The sequence below is a fragment of the Ahaetulla prasina genome, chromosome 5, assembly GCF_028640845.1.
Source record: "Ahaetulla prasina isolate Xishuangbanna chromosome 5, ASM2864084v1, whole genome shotgun sequence".
Classification (NCBI taxonomy): domain Eukaryota; kingdom Metazoa; phylum Chordata; class Lepidosauria; order Squamata; family Colubridae; genus Ahaetulla; species Ahaetulla prasina.
In genome coordinates this window covers 45,245,762-45,264,666 of record NC_080543.1, presented here as the reverse complement: position 1 = coordinate 45,264,666, position 18,905 = coordinate 45,245,762, and positions in this window count along the sequence as shown.

Sequence of the window (18,905 nt, the reverse complement as noted above, 5' to 3'; positions counted from 1 at the left end):
GGATCTGCCATGTACTGCATACCTTCAGGTGTTGTTGTTGTTGTTGTTTTCTGCTGTGGAAAGATCCATGCAGTTCATCCAAGGCAGACCCTGAATGTACAGGGTTTTGAAAGCTTTTGAAGGCTCCACTACAACTTGTGCAGAACCTCCAAAGGCTTTCAATATAACATAGGGCTTCCAAAAGCTCCAGAAATGCTTTTAAAGGTGCAACTTTAGAAAGCTTTAGATGCCTGTCATAACTTCAGAAGGCTTCAGAGCCTTTGCAAGAATTCACACAGAGCTCCAAAGTCTTCCCAAGTTGCATCACACTTCTAAAGGCTCCAGAAACCTAGCACAACTTCGGAAGGTTTTGGAAGCCCAGCACAACTTGCAAGGCTTCAGAGGCTGTATGAGAGACTTAGCAATTGTTGATAAGAAAAAATAAAAAAGACTGGAAAGTGGTCATTGCAGTGCTTGGAGACAACAGAGTAAAAGAAAAAGAACTGGAAAAATCACAAAAAATAAAGATCTGCAAATAGAACAACTGGGGGGGGGGGAAGCAAAGATAGTACCAATGATAATAGGTGCCTAGAGTTCCATTCTAGAGCACCATTTGAACACCATTGGCATGGATAGAATCAGTGGTGGGATTCAGCCAGTTCGCACCACTTCAGGAGAACCGGTTGTTAACTTTGTGAGCAGTTTGGCAAACTGGTTGTTGGAAGAAATCATTAGGGTAGAGAACCGGTTGTTAAATTACTTGAATCCCATCACTGGATAGAATCCCCATCTGTCAATTGTAAAAAGCAGTTTTACAAGGAACATCTACATCTTGCGATAATACCATTATCAATTCAAACAACAATATCAGCATATGCCAGGTCCTCAGAAAGGGTTTGATAGATAGACAAAACTGTCAAATCTTGTCTTTTCTGGAAATGATTCTTATTTTATTGTATAAGGCTAAAAATCAACATGAAATATCAAAACCCAAGTCCTGGGAAGAAAATATAGTTAATAAATTGTAAAAGCTGATCATGGCATTAAAATTCTGACCCATAAAAAAGTTTCACTCTTTTCAGCTGAGGTTATTCGAAGTGAGTGAACTTTTCTTTTTATGGAAATAGGGTGAAAAAATCAATATCAAGTTCATAAACTTACCACATAATTGAGTTGCTGCAGAGTAGTTATATAGCAGCTCTTTACACACATATATACATGAAAAGTTACAATAAATGTGGAAAGTAGAGCAGAAAAAGTTAACCTTAGAAATTAACTTTGGAAATTAGATCCAGAAGCAATATCCAAGCATAAGACTGTTTATAGGCACAGGATGGAATATAGTAGATTCCTCAGAGTAGATTGATGAGTGTATAAAGTCTAAGTGCCACCATTGTAGCCAGTAGACATAACTATGTGTTTTAAAAATAAATTCACTTAAATTATGGTAATTGTCTGAAATTCTTTGTTTTGCAAAGTATCTTGTTGCAACAATGGCAAAAAATTGCCAAGTAAAAGAAGAAAAACTGTAGGAAGTATAGGTTGAGGTACATGATTGTTATTGCCATATTCTGTTATTTCTAAAACATTCAAAAAACTCCCAATGTTTCTAATGTTGATCTTTGCAAATTAATTTGATTGGAAAAAATGGCAATTGTAGAACTAACACAATATATTTGCAAACACTGCTTCAATGCTTTGTTTCAGAAATGTACATGCACAATGAACATATAAAGGAAGGATAGTGGGTATCCATTTTGAGATCTGTATTTGTGATGTCTATAACTGAGAGGGTAACAAAAGACAAACTTAATGGAACAAAATGGTTTAAAACTTCATCATAAATTCATGTGGAAAGCAAATTTTGCAGGATGAACTTATTCAGGTACCCCCATGGACAATTAGCAGCTTTCAGGACATATTCCATCCAATCAATATCAGTGTTATGATCTGCTCAACTTTAACAACTGAGCATATAGTCCCTAAACCCACATAGCTTTTCCTCTCATTTTCTTTTCTTCCCTTTATATACATGCTACATTCTGTTAATTGCTGCCTATTTTGTTGCAAAATATTTATATTCCTACTTTATTATTTTTATAAACAACTCAAACATTCCTTTCTCTTCCTATTTTTTCTCATAACAACAACCTCTTGCCCATATCCTCTCATCTTCCTGGGTGACCTCAGTCTACCTCTTATTAACTGGATAACCCAATGAATGTACAGCTCAACCCATCCACAATACCCTGAACAATGCTGTTACAAATCTAGGTCTTGATCAACTAGTAACTAACAATACAAGACACAACAACTGCCTTGACCTCATCTTCTGCAACAATGCAAACTCAATTTATGGACTACAAATAAAAGAACCCTTTTCCAACAGTGACCACAACATGATAGACTTTTATCTCAATATACTCCCTTACAAAAATCTTCATAATAATGGTATTCCAAACTACAATTTCAAAAAAGCCAACTATGAACTTATAAACACCGACCTCTCATATCTTGACTGGCAAAATCTATTCTCAACCTGTATCGCTATTGAAGACCACTATAGAGTTTTCCTACTTGAAGTCAATAGAGTCTTTAAACTATAAGTGCCACAAACCACCACCAAAATCAGGAAAAACAAATTACCCATATCAATAAAAAAAGCTCCAATCCAAAAAAAAAAATCCCTCTGGTGAAGAAACAAAACTGGCTATGTAACCAACTTCAGAAATTGCTACAAAAATATATGCAACCAAATAAAAATTGAATGCACCAATTACCACACCAAATAAGAAGACCTTCTGCGCACAAAATCCATTTGTGCTTTTTATAATTTTGTGAACAACAAACTTAAAGACTCGAAATCCATCCCACCACTAAAAGGATCTAACAGCAAAGAATATAATGATGAAACAGTTAAAGCAAATCTCTTTAACACATTCTTCAGCTCAGTTTTTGTTAACAGTAATGGCTCATACCCAACATTCCCCAGTCGTACCAACAATGAGTACAATGACCTAACACAAATAGATTTCACAGAAAATAATGTTGAAAAAGCCCTTCACAACTGAAACCATCTTTATCTATTGGACCTGATGGTCTATGTGCATACTTCTTAAAAAAGCTTTCCACTAACTTAGCAGAACCCCTAAAAATAATCTTTGAAAAAGCTTTCACGACCAGCTCCCTTCCCAAACTTTGGTCACTAGCCACGGTCATCCCTGTCTTCAAAAAAGGAGACCTCAGCCTAGTTTAAAATTACAGACCAATCTCTTTATGCTGCGTCACCTGCAAAGTAATGGAATCAATTATCAACCAATCCGTTACCCTCCACCTCGAAACAAACAACCTACTCTCAAATAAACAATTTGGTTTCAGAAAAAAAATTATCCTGTAATATACAACTTCTTCACTGCAAAAACATATGGACCACAAATCTTGATCAGGGCAAAGCAATAGATGCAATTTACATAGACTTCTGTAAAGATTTTGACTCTGTGGTACATGACAAACTTCTCCTAAAACTAAAATCCTACGGCATCTCCGGACCCCTCCACAATTGGAAAACAGCGTTCCTGTCAATAGCGGCGTTCCCCAAGGCAGCATTCTTGGACCAACACTCTTTATGTTATACATTAATGATCTCTGTGACCATATTATAAGCAATTGTGTTGTCTTCGCTGACGATGTTAAACTATTTAACACTACCAACAATACAGCTACCCTTCAAAAAGACCTTGACTTTGTGTCGGAATGGTCAAAAACTTGGGAACTCAAATCTCAACCAACAAATGCTCTGTTTTACACATTGGAAAAAAGAATCTGAAAACTAAATAAAAACTCGATGGACACTACCTTATAGATGACCCCCACCCTGTTAAAGACATTGGAGTTTTCATATCAAATAAGTGCCAAAGCCCACTGTAACTATATCACAAAAAGGCTTTAAGAGTTGTAACCTTAATCTTGCATAGCTTCTTCTCCAGAAACACTACACTACTAACCAGAGCATACAAAACATTTGCTAGACCAATTCTTGAATACAGCTCACCTTTCTGGAACCCATACCTCATTTTGGACATTAATACAATTGAGCATGTCCAGAAATATTTTATAAGAAGAGTTCTCCACTCCTCTGATCACAACAAAATATCTTATGCCACCAGACTTGAAATCCTGGGTTTAGAAAATTTAGAACTCTGCCGCCTTCGACATGACCTGAACTTAACTCATAGAATCATCTGTTACAACTTCCTTCCTGTCGAAGACTACTTCAGCTTCAATCACAACAATACACGAGCACACAATAGATTTAAGCTTAATGTGAACCGCTCCAATCTTGTATTGCAGAAAATATGACTTCAGAAACTGCTACAAAAATATATGCAACCAAATAAAAATTGAATGCACCAATTACCACACCAAACAAGAAGACCTTCTGCGCACAAAATCCATTTGTGCTTTTTATAATTTTGTGAACAACAAACTTAAAGACTCGAAATCCATCCCACCACTAAAAGGATCTAACAGCAAAGAATATAATGATGAAACAGTTAAAGCAAATCTCTTTAACACATTCTTCAGCTCAGTTTTTGTTAACAGTAATGGCTCATACCCAACATTCCCCAGTCGTACCAACAATGAGTACAATGACCTAACACAAATAGATTTCACAGAAAATAATGTTGAAAAAGCCCTTCACAACTGAAACCATCTCTATCTATTGGACCTGATGGTCTATGTGCATACTTCTTTAAAAAGTTTTCCACTAATATAGCAGAACCCCTAAGCATAATCTTTGAAAAATCTTTCAGGACCAGCTCCCTTCCCAAACTTTGGTCACTAGCCACAGTCATCCCTGTCTTCAAAAAAGGAGACCCCAGCCTAGTTGAAAATTACAGACCAATCTCTTTATGCTGCGTCACCTGCAAAGTAATGGAATTAATCATCAGCAAATCCATTACCCTCCACCTAGAAACAAATAACCTACTTTCTAATAAACAATTTGGTTTCAGAAAAAAATTTATCCTGTAATTTACAACTTCTTCACTGCAAAAACATATGCACTACAAATCTTGATCAGGGCAAAGCAATAGATGCAATTTAGATAGACTTCTGTAAAGCTTTTGACTCAGTGGTATATGACAAACTTCTAAAACTAAAATCTTACGGCATCTCAGGACCCCTCCACAATTGGATAACAGCATTCCTGTCAATAGCGGCGTTCCCCAAGGCAGCATTCTTGGACCAACACTCTTTATGTTATACATTAATGATCTCTGTGACCATATTATAAGCAATTGTGTTGTCTTCGCTGACGATGTTAAACTATTTAACACTACCAACAATACAGCTACCCTTCAAAAAGACCTTGACTTTGTGTCGGAATGGTCAAAAACTTGGCAACTCCAAATCTCAACCAACAAATGCTCTATCTTACACATTGGAAAAAAGAATCTGAAAACTAAATAAGAACTCGATGGACACTACCTTATAGATGACCCCCACCCTGTTAAAGACCTTGGAGTTTTCATATCAAATAAGTGCCAAAGCCCACTGTAACTATATCACAAAAAGGCTTTAAGAGTTGTAAACTTAATCTTGCATAGCTTCTTCTCCAGAAACACTACACTACTAACCAGAGCATATAAAACATTTGCTAGACCAATTCTTGAATACAGCTCACCTGTCTGGAACCCATACCTCATTTTGGACATTAATACAATTGAGCATGTCCAGAAATATTTTACAAGAAGAGTTCTCCACTCCTCTGATTACAAAAAAATACCTTATTTCACCAGACTTGAAATCCTGGGTTTAGAAAATTTAGAACTCCGCCACCTTCGACATGACCTGAACTTAACTCATAGAATCATCTGTTACAACGTCCTTCCTGTTGAAGACTACTTCAGCTTCAATCACAACAATACACGAGCACACAATAGATTTAAGCTTAATGTGAACCGCTCCAATCTTGATTCCAGAAAATGTGACTTCAGAAACAGAGTTGTTAATGCCTGGAATGCACTACCAGATTCTGTGGTCTCTTCTCAAAACCCCCAAAGCTTTAACCAAAAACTATCTACTATTGACCTCAGCCCATTCCTAAAAGGTCTGTAAGGGGTGTGCATAAGAGCACCAACGTGCCTACCATTCCTGTCCTAATGTTCCCTTAACATTATACAATTGTATACAATTTCATATAGTTATTACATACTTATGGTTATATATATGCTTATGTATCGTATAATTATTTCATGCTTATGCTTATATATAATGTTGTGACAAATAAAATAAATAAATAAATAAAATTAGGGCAAAAAACCCCAACTTTGTGAGGTAAGTTGAACTGAGAGATAATGACTGATCCAAAGTCACCAAATAGGCGTTCATGCCTAGATTCATGATGTTCCAATTTCTAGCCTCATACTTATAGGAGAAGGAGTGACAGAACTTGGTGGTGGAGTTAAAAGGGGATTAGCCTAGAATCCTTACATAGCTACAAAGTCTAAACTCTCTTGAATTCCATTGACCCTTTTCTAACCCCAAGCAAGTGCTGTTAGTTGAGATGATTCCTGTGCATAGGCATGATTAGTTTAATTGGACCTTCACTTGTGGATCTGATCGCTTTGACTTGATAGTAGCTTACTTAGTAGATCACACTGGCCAAACTTCATGTAGGAACATAAAATAGCTGAAGTAGTAGTTTCAATCAGAGGAAAACATCCCACTTGCCAGTTCCAGAAGCATTTAGAATTAACCATCATCATCATTTTGATTAATCATACAAAGCCTATCAAAAGCCCCGAGAACAACAACAACAACAACTTGTAAAACTGTCTGGAAAGAAATACAGACAAGTATTTATGGATGACCTTCATCATTTGCTCTGCCCTCACTGCCTGCTGTAACTATGGATATAAAATACCACTTAGAACATACAAGCTAATAAGTTTCTTTTACACATTCTGTGATAGCTGCAAATAAACGTGATGAATTTATAGACACAAGTATTTTGCATTAAAAGTTATATATATCCCTGTTTGTGAGTTTTTCCAGTTTTATCCATATTGTAATGCATCATATATTTGTATAGTCCCAATTGATTAATACAAAGCTTACTTGTGCAGTACTGGAAAGACTAGTTATTCACAATGCAGATTTTCAATCTATATTTCAATATACTGTATGAATACAAATCCCAAATGAATGTATTTGAAGTGATTATACTTCCATTTCTTGTCAAGTTCTCACATATTTTTAGCCCTACATAATTAAATCCTTTAGTATGTATGGTATAATAATGCAGTCAGTTTTTGTTTTTGTTTTTACACACACACACCCCAAAAGAAAAACAAATAACAACAACAACAACAACAACAACAACAACAACAACAACAACAACAACTTGTAAAACTGTCTGGAAAGAAATACAGACAAGTATTTATGGATGACCTTCATCATTTGCTCTGCCCTCACTGCCTGCTGTAACTATGGATATAAAATACCACTTAGAACATACAAGCTAATAAGTTTCTTTTACACATTCTGTGATAGCTGCAAATAAACGTGATGAATTTATAGACACAAGTATTTTGCATTAAAAGTTATATATATCCCTGTTTGTGAGTTTTTCCAGTTTTATCCATATTGTAATGCATCATATATTTGTATAGTCCCAATTGATTAATACAAAGCTTACTTGTGCAGTACTGGAAAGACTAGTTATTCACAATGCAGATTTTCAATCTATATTTCAATATACTGTATGAATACAAATCCCAAATGAATGTATTTGAAGTGATTATACTTCCATTTCTTGTCAAGTTCTCACATATTTTTAGCCCTACATAATTAAATCCTTTAGTATGTATGGTATAATAATGCAGTCAGTTTTGTTAACAGTAATGGCTCATACCCAACATTCCCCAGTCGTACCAACAATGAGTACAATGACCTAACACAAATAGATTTCACAGAAAATAATGTTGAAAAGGCCCTTCACAACTGAAACTATCTCTATCTATTGGACCTGATGGCCTATGTGCATACTTCTTAAAAAAGCTTTCCACTAATATAGCAGAACCCCTAAGCATAATCTTTGAAAAAGCTTTAATGACCAGCTCCCTTCCCAAACTTGGGTCACTAGCCACGGTCATCCCTGTTTTCAAAAAAAGAGACCCCAGCCTAGTTGATATTACAGACCAATCTCTTTATGCTGCGTCACCTGCAAAGTAATGGAATCAATCATCAACCAATCCATTATCCTCCACCTAGAAACAAACAACCTACTCTCTAATAAACAATTTAGTTTCAGAAAAAAATTATCCTGTAATTTACAACTTCTGCACTACAAAAACATATGGACTGCAAATCTTGATCAGGGCAAACCAATAGATGCAATTTACATAGACTTCTGTAAAGCTTTTGACTCAGTGGTGCATGAAAAACTTCTCCTAAAACTAAAATCCTACGGCATCTCCGGACCCCTCCACAATTGGAAAACAGCGTTCCTGTCAAACAGAGAAGAAGTGGTCAAAATAGGCAGTGCCCTATCAAATCCTGCACCTGTCAATAGCGGCGTTCCCCAAGGCAGCATTCTTGGACCAACACTCTTTATGTTATACATTAATGATCTCTGTGACCATATTATAAGCAATTGTGTTGTCTTCGCTGACGATGTTAAACTATTTAACACTACCAACAATACAGCTACCCTTCAAAAAGACCTTGACTTTGTGTCGGAATGGTCAAAAACTTGGCAACTCCAAATCTCAACCAACAAATGCTCTGTTTTACACATTGGAAAAAAGAATCTGAAAACTAAATAAAAACTCGATGGACACTACCTTATAGATGACTCCCATCCTGTTAAAGACCTTGGAGTTTTCATATCAAATAAGTGCCAAAGCCCACTGTAACTATATCACAAAAAGGCTTTAAGAGTTGTAAACTTAATCTTGCATAGCTTCTTCTCCAGAAACACTACACTACTAACCAGAGCATATAAAACATTTGCTAGACCAATTCTTGAATACAGCTCACCTGTCTGGAACCCATACCTCATTTTGGACATTAATACAATTGAGCATGTCCAGAAATATTTTACAAGAAGAGTTCTCCACTCCTCTGATTACAAAAAAATACCTTATTTCACCAGACTTGAAATCCTGGGTTTAGAAAATTTAGAACTCCGCCACCTTCGACATGACCTGAACTTAACTCATAGAATCATCTGTTACAACGTCCTTCCTGTTGAAGACTACTTCAGCTTCAATCACAACAATACACGAGCACACAATAGATTTAAGCTTAATGTGAACCGCTCCAATCTTGATTCCAGAAAATGTGACTTCAGAAACAGAGTTGTTAATGCCTGGAATGCACTACCAGATTCTGTGGTCTCTTCTCAAAACCCCCAAAGCTTTAACCAAAAACTATCTACTATTGACCTCAGCCCATTCCTAAAAGGTCTGTAAGGGGTATGCATAAGAGCACCAACGTGCCTACCATTCCTGTCCTAATGTTCCCTTAACATTATACAATTGTATACAATTGTATACAATTTCATATAGTTATTACATACTTATGGTTATATATATGCTTATGTATCGTATAATTATTTCATGCTTATGCTTATATATAATGTTGTGACAAATAAAATAAATAAATAAATAAAATTAGGGCAAAAAACCCCAACTCTGTGAGGTAAGTTGAACTGAGAGATAATGACTGATCCAAAGTCACCAAATAGGCGTTCATGCCTAGATTCATGATGTTCCAATTTTTAGCCTCATACTTATAGGAGAAGGAGTGACAGAACTTGGTGGTGGAGTTAAAAGGGGATTAGCCTAGAATCCTTACATAGCTACAAAGTCTAAACTCTCTTGAATTCCATTGACCCTTTTCTAACCCCAAGCAAGTGCTGTTAGTTGAGATGATTCCTGTGCATAGGCATGATTAGTTTAATTGGACCTTCACTTGTGGATCTGATCGCTTTGACTTGATAGTACCTTACTTAGTAGATCACACTGGCCAAACTTCATGTAGGAACATAAAATAGCTGAAGTAGTAGTTTCAATCAGAGGAAAACATCCCACTTGCCAGTTCCAGAAGCATTTAGAATTAACCATCATCATCATTTTGATTAATCATACAAAGCCTATCAAAAGCCCCGAGAACAACAACAACAACAACTTGTAAAACTGTCTGGAAAGAAATACAGACAAGTATTTATGGATGACCTTCATCATTTGCTCTGCCCTCACTGCCTGCTGTAACTATGGATATAAAATACCACTTAGAACATACAAGCTAATAAGTTTCTTTTACACATTCTGTGATAGCTGCAAATAAACGTGATGAATTTATAGACACAAGTATTTTGCATTAAAAGTTATATATATCCCTGTTTGTGAGTTTTTCCAGTTTTATCCATATTGTAATGCATCATATATTTGTATAGTCCCAATTGATTAATACAAAGCTTACTTGTGCAGTACTGGAAAGACTAGTTATTCACAATGCAGATTTTCAATCTATATTTCAATATACTGTATGAATACAAATCCCAAATGAATGTATTTGAAGTGATTATACTTCCATTTCTTGTCAAGTTCTCACATATTTTTAGCCCTACATAATTAAATCCTTTAGTATGTATGGTATAATAATGCAGTCAGTTTTTGTTTTTGTTTTTACACACACACACCCCAAAAGAAAAACAAATAACAACAAAAAAATAACCAATTCTTTCAGTTCAAATTTTGCTCCCAATAGGTTTTTTGTTTTTTTTTCATTTCAGATAAACTTCTTTTGTACAAAATTAAATTCCCAGGGCTTCAAATAAATTGGTCTGGTTTTTACACAAATTTTTAAGAAGAAATCCATAATCCAGAGTGACAATAAATATAATTTAACATTATCAGTAAGTCAGTTGAAATTAAAGAAAGAAAGAAAAAGAAAGAAAGAAAGAAAGAAAGAAAGAAAGAAAGAAAGAAAGAAAGAAAGAAAGAAAGAAAGAAAGAAAGAAAGAAAGGCATTTATAACTAGTTTGATAATCAGAAAATCAACATTTTTAGTTAAAAAAAGAGAATAATGTTATGGATGTTACTATAAATAATCCTCAATTTTATAACTGTTTATTTCTCTAATGTTTTAATTTCTTTAGTGATATTTGAATGTCTTTATTTCTTTATTTCCTTAAGTGGTTATAGCAAAGGAATTTTTATACAATTCTTCTTAGAATAAATGAGGCTTTCTACAAAATATCTAGTTGTCTTTACTCAAATTATTTAATTTTCAAGTCAATATATATATATATTGATCCTTATAAAACAAAATCAATTTATAACGTATTACTTTTATAGAATTCTTATTTATCTTTGTACCCTGAAAAGAAATTTATATCTCCCTGCAATTATTTTTATTTATTTATTTATTTTGTCACAACAGTATATATAAGCATAAGCATGAAAATAACTATATAACATATAAGCATATATATAAGCATAAGTATGTAATAACTATATTAATTGGATATAATGAAAGGAATCAATAGGACAGGAATGGTAGGCACATTTGTGCTCTTATGCACGCCCCTTACAGATCTCTTAGGAATGGGGTGAGGTCAACAGTAGACAGTTTTTGGTTAAAGCTTTGGGGATTTTGAGAAGAGACCACAGAGTCAGGTAGTGTGTTCCAAGTATTAATAACTCTGTTACAGAAGTCATATTTTCTCCAATCAAGATTGAAGCGGTTAACATTAAGTTTAAAACTATTGTTTGCTCTTGTATTGTTGTGATTGAAGCTGAAGTAGTCTTTAACAGTAAGGACATTGCAATAGATGATTCTATGAGTTAAACACAGGTCCTGTCGAAGGTGGCGGAGTTCTAAGTTTTCTAAACCCAAGATTTCAAGTCTGGTGGCATAAGGTATTTTGCTGTATTCAGAGGAATGGAGAACTCTTCTTGTAAAATATTTCTGGACAAGTTCAATTGTATTGATGTATGTATGCTATAGAATGAATCTTCATTCATATTTTCCAAATCAGGGGTGAAATCCAGCAGGTTCTGACAGGTTCTGGTGAACTGGTAGCAGAAATTTTGCGTAGTTCGGAGAACCAGAGTGGGGTGGGAATGGGGATTCTGCCATATACTTCCACTGGAGTGGGGTGGGAATGGAGATTTTGCAGTATCCTTCCCCTACCACACCCACTAAGCCATGCCCACCAAGCCACACCACACCCACCAAGCCCCGCCCACAGAACCAGTAGTAAAAAAATTTGGATTTCACCACTGAAAATCAAGTATATTCTATTTTAACGATGGCTTTTTACATCTGTTTCTTTCCATAAATTGATTTTGAAAATAAATAATTACAAATGTAATATATATACATACTCATTACTGAAATTCAGAGAGCTAGACTTTTCTATCGGTAGATATGGTAAAGAAATACTGGAAAGAATTAACTTTTTTAGTCAACAAGGAAAATATGTTGATTGGTTTACATAAATATACAGTGAATTTTGAAATGGTAGACACAAAGACAACCTTGATCAAAATAATGATTTGATATTAAAATGATTGATGGTCATAAAATGTTAAAATTTATTTATTTATTTTATTTATTTATTGTTCACATTTATATACCGCCCTATCTCCCTAGGGACTCAGGGCGGTTCACAGGCACTTGAAAATACACATAAATACAAACTAAAATATCAAGTAAAAAACTTATTCCATAGCCGAATTGTTAAAACCATATAAATAATAAAACCCATTTAAAACCATAAAATTTAAAATCTAATCCAGTCCCGCGCAGATAAATAAGTGTGTTTTAAGCTCGCAACGGAAGGTTCGGAGGTCCGGAAGTTGACGAAGTCCTGGAGGAGTTCGTTCCAGAGGGTGGGAGCCCCACAGAAGGCCCTTCCCTGGTGTGCCAGGAGCACTGCCTGGCGGCACCCTGAGGAGTCCCTCTGTGAGAGCGCACGGGTCGGTGAGAGGTGTTTGGTAGCAGTAGGCGGTCCCGTAAGTAACCCGGCCCTATGCCATGGAGCGCTTTAAAGATTGTCACCAAAACCTTGAAGCGCACCGGAAAGCCACAGGTAGCCAGTGTAGTCTGCGCAGGATAGGTGTCATATGGGAGCCACGAGGGGCTCCCTCTATCACCCGCGCAGCCGCATTCTGGACTAACTGAAGCCTCCGGATGCCCCTCAAGGGGAGCCCCATGTAGAGAGCATTGCAGTAATCCAGGCGAGACGTCACGAGGGCGTGAGTGACCGTGCATAAGGCATCCCGGTCTAGAAAGGGGCGCAACTGGCGCACCAGGCGAACCTGGTGGAAAGCTCTCCTGGAGACGGCCGCCAAATGATCTTCAAAAGACAGCCGTTCATCCAGGAGGACGCCCAGGTTGCGCACCCTCTCCATCGGGGCCAATGACTCGCCCCCAACAGTCAGCCGTGGACTCAGCTGACTGTACCGGGATGCCGGCATCCACAGCCACTCTGTCTTGGAGGGATTGAGCTTGAGCCTGTTTCTCCCCATCCAGACCCGTACGGCTTCCAAACACCGGGACAGCACTTCGATAGCTTCATTGGGGTGGCCCGGTGTGGAAAAGTACAGCTGGGTGTCATCAGCGTACAGCTGGTACCTCACACCGAAGCCACTGATGATCTCACCCAGCGGCTTCATATAGATGTTGAACAGAAGGGGCGAGAGAATCGACCCCTGTGGCACCCCACAAGTGAGGCGCCTCGGGGTCGACCTCTGCCCCCCTGTCAACACCGTCTGCGACCGGTCGGAGAGATAGGAGGAGAACCACCGATAAACGGTGCCTCCCACTCCCAATCCCTCCAACCGGCGCAGCAGGATACCATGGTCGATGGTATCAAAAGCCGCTGAGAGGTCTAATAGGACCAGGGCAGAGGAGCAACCCTATCCCTGGCCCTCCAGAGATCATCCACCAACGCGACCAAAGCCGTCTCAGTGCTGTAACCGGGCCGGAAACCGGACTGGAACGGGTCTAGATAGACAGTTTCATCCAGGTGCAGGGGAAACTGATATGCCACCATACTCTCTACAACCTTCGCCGCGAAGCGAAGGTTGGAGACCGGACGATAATTACCTAAAACAGCCGGGTCCAGGGAAGGCTTCTTGAGGAGGGGCCTCACCACCGCCTCTTTCAAGGCGGCCGGGAAGACTCCCTCCAACAAGGAGGCACTTGTAATCGCCTGGAGCCAGCCTCGTGTCACCTCCTGAGTGGCCAGCACCAGCCAGGAGGGGCACGGGTCCAGTAAACACGTGGTGGCATTCAACCTACCCAACAACCTGTCCATGTCCTCGGGAGCCACAGGGTCAAACTCATCCCAGACAATATCACCAAGACCGCCCTCAGACGCCCCATCTGAATCGCCGCAATTTTGGTCCAAACCGTCCCGGAGCTGAACGATTTTATCGTATAGATAACCGTTAAACTCCTCAGCACGTCCCTGCAACGGGTCATCCCGCTCCCCCTGGTGAAGGAGGGAACGGGTCATCCGAAACAGGGCAGCTGGGCGGTTATCTGCCGACACAATGAGGGAGGAGGCGTAGCAATGACTCGCTTCCCTCAGTGCCACTAGGTAGGTCCTAGTATAGGACCTAACTAGTGTCCGATCAGCCTCTGAACGGCTAGACCTCCAGGAGCTCTCTAGGCGTCTCATCCCCCTCCGGCATTTCATCCCCCTCAGCTCCTCGGAGAACCAAGGAGCCGGTTGAGATCTGCGCCGAGTCAGAGGCCGCAGAGGCACGACACGGTCTAAAGCCCCAGCCGCAGCCCGTTCCCAGGCTGCGGCTAGTTCCTCTGCCGTGCCGTGAGCCAGACCCTCAGGAAGTGGCCCAAGCTCCGTCCGGAACCTCTCCGGGTCCATCAGGCGCCTGGGACGGAACCAACGTAGTGGTTCCGTCTCCCTGCGGTGTTGAGTAGCGGTCAGAAAGTCCAGGCGAAGGAGAGAGTGATCTGACCATGACAAAGGTTCTGTGACTACATCTCTCAAATCCAGATCCTTCAACCACTGACCAGAGATAAAAATAAGATCCAGTGTGCCTCCCCCGATGTGAGTGGGGCCAACCACTACTTGAGTCAGGTCCAAGGCCGTCATGGAAGCCATGAACTCCCGAGCCACTGTCGATGACGAGCCGGCAGATGGCAAGTTAAAGTCCCCCATGACTAAAAGTCTGGGGGTCTCCACTGCCACCCCGGCAAGCACCTCCAGGAGCTCGGGCAGGGCAGCTGTCACGCAGCAAGGAGCCAGGTACGTGACCAGCAAGCCCATCTGACACCTATGACCCCATCTCACAAAGAGGGATTCACACCGCAATCTGAGGTACAGTGGTCTCCTCGGCTCTAGACTCTCTTTAATAACAACCGCCACCCCCACCCCTACCCTGGGCCTCGGCTGATGAAATGCACGGAAACCGGTGGGCACATTTCGACCAGGGGCACGCCCCCTTCAGTGCCCAGCCAGGTCTCCGTAACGCCTATAAGATCCGCGGCGTCCCCCTGGATAAGATCATGTATTAGGGGGGCCTTATTGGCCACGGACCGGGCGTTGCACAACATAAGCCGAGGCACAGGCTCTGAGGGTCTTGACCATCCGGGAACGGGAGAAGGGAGGGGGATCGGGGCGCACGATCGCCTGCAGACATAGGCGCGCCCCCAAAACGATACGGTCCCCCTTCCGCCATATCTGCCCCTCCCACTTACCGTGCAAATGGAACCACCCTCACCAAAAGGCATAATCCCCCATAACCTCCGAACCCATTAAAGAACCGCCACGAGCACGCGCAAGGACTGGCTCCCCACCCGGCGGGCTACCCCCAACACCCGCCCTAACCCTCCCACCCCTTAAAAACATCCTATCTAAAAAAAACCAAAGGCTCTTTCTTTTCGCATGCCATCTCTCTGGGTCTCAAAACCCGTCGTTGAGATAGGCCCTCGATAACGTAGAGGCGGAGGACCCTCGCAGATGATGGAGCTCAACAGAAGAATAGATCATAGCTCGAATCAGGCATAAATGGCGCAATATGTCTCTCAACCGCAGAAGATGGTAAAGCAGTCATATTTGGGTCGATGACATGAGACCCACAGATGGTAAAAAACGATGGACATTCTCTCGCGGAATCCTCTTTCCAGATGATAAAATAGTCGGTGCCAGCATCCTCCAAATACTACATTTTCTAGTGAAACAATCCTATCAAACACTAAAGTAAGTTATTCTGCTCACACTGTATAGGGTAGAACCCAGAAGAAAATAGAACAATCAGTGATTCGGATCCCAGTAGGCTGTTCTTTCAAGTAGGAATGTAAAGTATTTTTAGCCTAAGCAGGCTATACAGTTGACAATCAAACAATTTTCATGATATGGCAGGTGGTGCAGCCTCTTGTAAGAGCTATGTTGAAAATATGGCTACACTGGCATTGATAGCTCTGAATTCTGGATTTTTGGAAAAAGAAAAATATGTCAAGAAGTATCATGGCAGGATACTGATACATTTGTTAGAAATGTATGCTTGAGTCAAAAATAAAACCAGCATATACAAACCGTGGGTTCCAAAAGAAGTTTGCTTTTTTAATAGTTTATTACATTAATAGTTTACTGTGAGCTTTCCTTTCTTCTAAGGTGGGTTGTTAAAGCAACCTGAGAACCAAAGCAGACAGGCCTACGGCAGTAGGCCCTAGAGACATCTTTGGCCAAGCAAATAAAAAGGCTTGTCAGCTGTAACAGAGAAGACGCTTGCTCAATAGACCATTTACCCATGTACCACCCAGAAATGTGCTAAGCTCGGATAACCACATCCTGCTGTGTTGCAGAAATTGTACTTTGCAATAATGGTAAACATGTTTACATGAATAGAACCCTAAAAGAGAAAATAACTAAAATATGTGCTGAAACACACTTGAAGTGGCCGGACGCCTTACCCTTAGCACTGTATGCAGTCAGGAGTGCACCCAGAGGACAACATAAGTTGTCACCTTTTGAGTTGATGTATGGTCGGCCGCCGGTGTTGCTAAGATGAAACTTAGCTGGGTGGCCTGTTTGGGACATAAGGGGGGTGTTTGGACCATGGAAATGGCACAGGAATTAAATAAACAGGTGATAAAACTAAGGCACTATGTGTTAGAACAATCCCCATCCAGGATCATCACTCAATGTCATTCATTCCAACCTGGAGATAGGGTGTGGGTGAAGCATTGGAAGAAGGAACAGTTAGAAGGGAGATGGAAAGGGCCATATGTTGTAATCATGTCATCCCCTCTTGCTGTTAAGATTGCGGAATCTAAATCATGGATACATTGGACTAGAGTTAAGAACGCAGCAGACCAACAATGGACTGTACAACCTGGTGGACACCCATACAACCTGAGACCGAGGCCGATCCGCAAGTAACAATCCATCCCCAAATCTCCCTGCAAATGCTTTATGCCCATTTAGCGATTACTATTGTAGTGCTTGGACTGTTTGTGTGTCTTGTGTACGTCTTAAAATACGGAAGGGGACACCTCAGGACCCTGAGACGCCATCTCACTGCCGCTGCTCTGCAGAACTCTTACCGGCAATAGAGTTCCCTACGCACAGTAGTGAAGACCCCTGACAGGTCACTCCGGAAGCTGACCTTCTACTCACGGGAGAAGATCGGACCGCAAGACCTATGTGTTGGTTCTGCCCTTGTCTTTGTGGATGTTGTTGTTGTTCTCACTGTATTGATTGTGTATTGTGTACCGGTGTACTCTAGAGTGTGATATCAAAGTCATAGAGGATGTGTTGGGCACTACCTGGTGGTGGGAGATACCACCTATTATACTCTTAAACTGTGCCCAACTGTTAGAACGGCAAGTACACAGCGTGCTGAGAACAGGGATGAAGGCAGAGATCAACCGGTTGTTACTATTGTTTATGGTTCTAGCGTTAGCCGAGAACAATGATGTGTGTGTCCGTAACACGGGACAGTGGAGCCCTCCTGAGGATAGACCCAGGATTACTCAGTCCTACGCTATAGGCGTAGGTGATTGTGGAGGGCCTCCACCGCTGACCTTTACTCCTGAATGCTGGGCAGGGACATTACCCCACCCCTGCCAGCACCCACGAGTCTTTGACAGGATCGCTGCCGAAGCCTGTCGTGTACGAAGGCCGGTAAATCCCGAAGCTTGTCAGTATGTGGGATATGTTCTTAGGAGGGGAATGTGCCAAACTGCCCAATATAAGGGAATAGTGCCAGTAACATTAGATTGTGGCCCACCATTGTTCTGGGGCTGGGATCGCATAACCATGGTGACCCAGCTGAAAACGGGTTGGGATGGTACCTGCATCCTACGAAGCGATCCGCATCGTGGTCACACCACGGATGCAGGCCCCAAGAGACGGCCCAGACCTCCAAAACAAAACGGCATAAAAGAGACCTAGAGGACCTAGAAAACCTAGGGCTTGTACAGAATGTATGACTCAGCAGGGGAAGTATCATACTGGCGTAGAGTCCCTAGAGACTGTACTCTGTTTAACCTTACTTCATGTCTCTTTGTCCACCCTAGGAGAAACCACCTGCAGGTGTATCAGAGGTGTCAGGGGCCTAAGGTGTTGCTACCGGCTGCCGGCTACACCGGCCCCTGCAGCAAGGAGCGGGGTAGGCCACCACCTTCAGGGGTTTGAGGTGCTACCAGGAAAGTCCCTAACAGTCTTTGATGACTTGCTAACAGAACCTGAAACCATACTGGAGAAGAAGATACAGGAAATAAGGAAAGCTAGGGCCACTGTTAGCTTCCCATCAAACCCCCCACAACCGGGGACGTCTCCCACATCGCTCCCTACCTCACCCTCACCAGTCGAACGGAGGCCGCCGACACCGACTACCTCTTTAAACCGGCGTGTCCTCCTAGGCATGAGTACC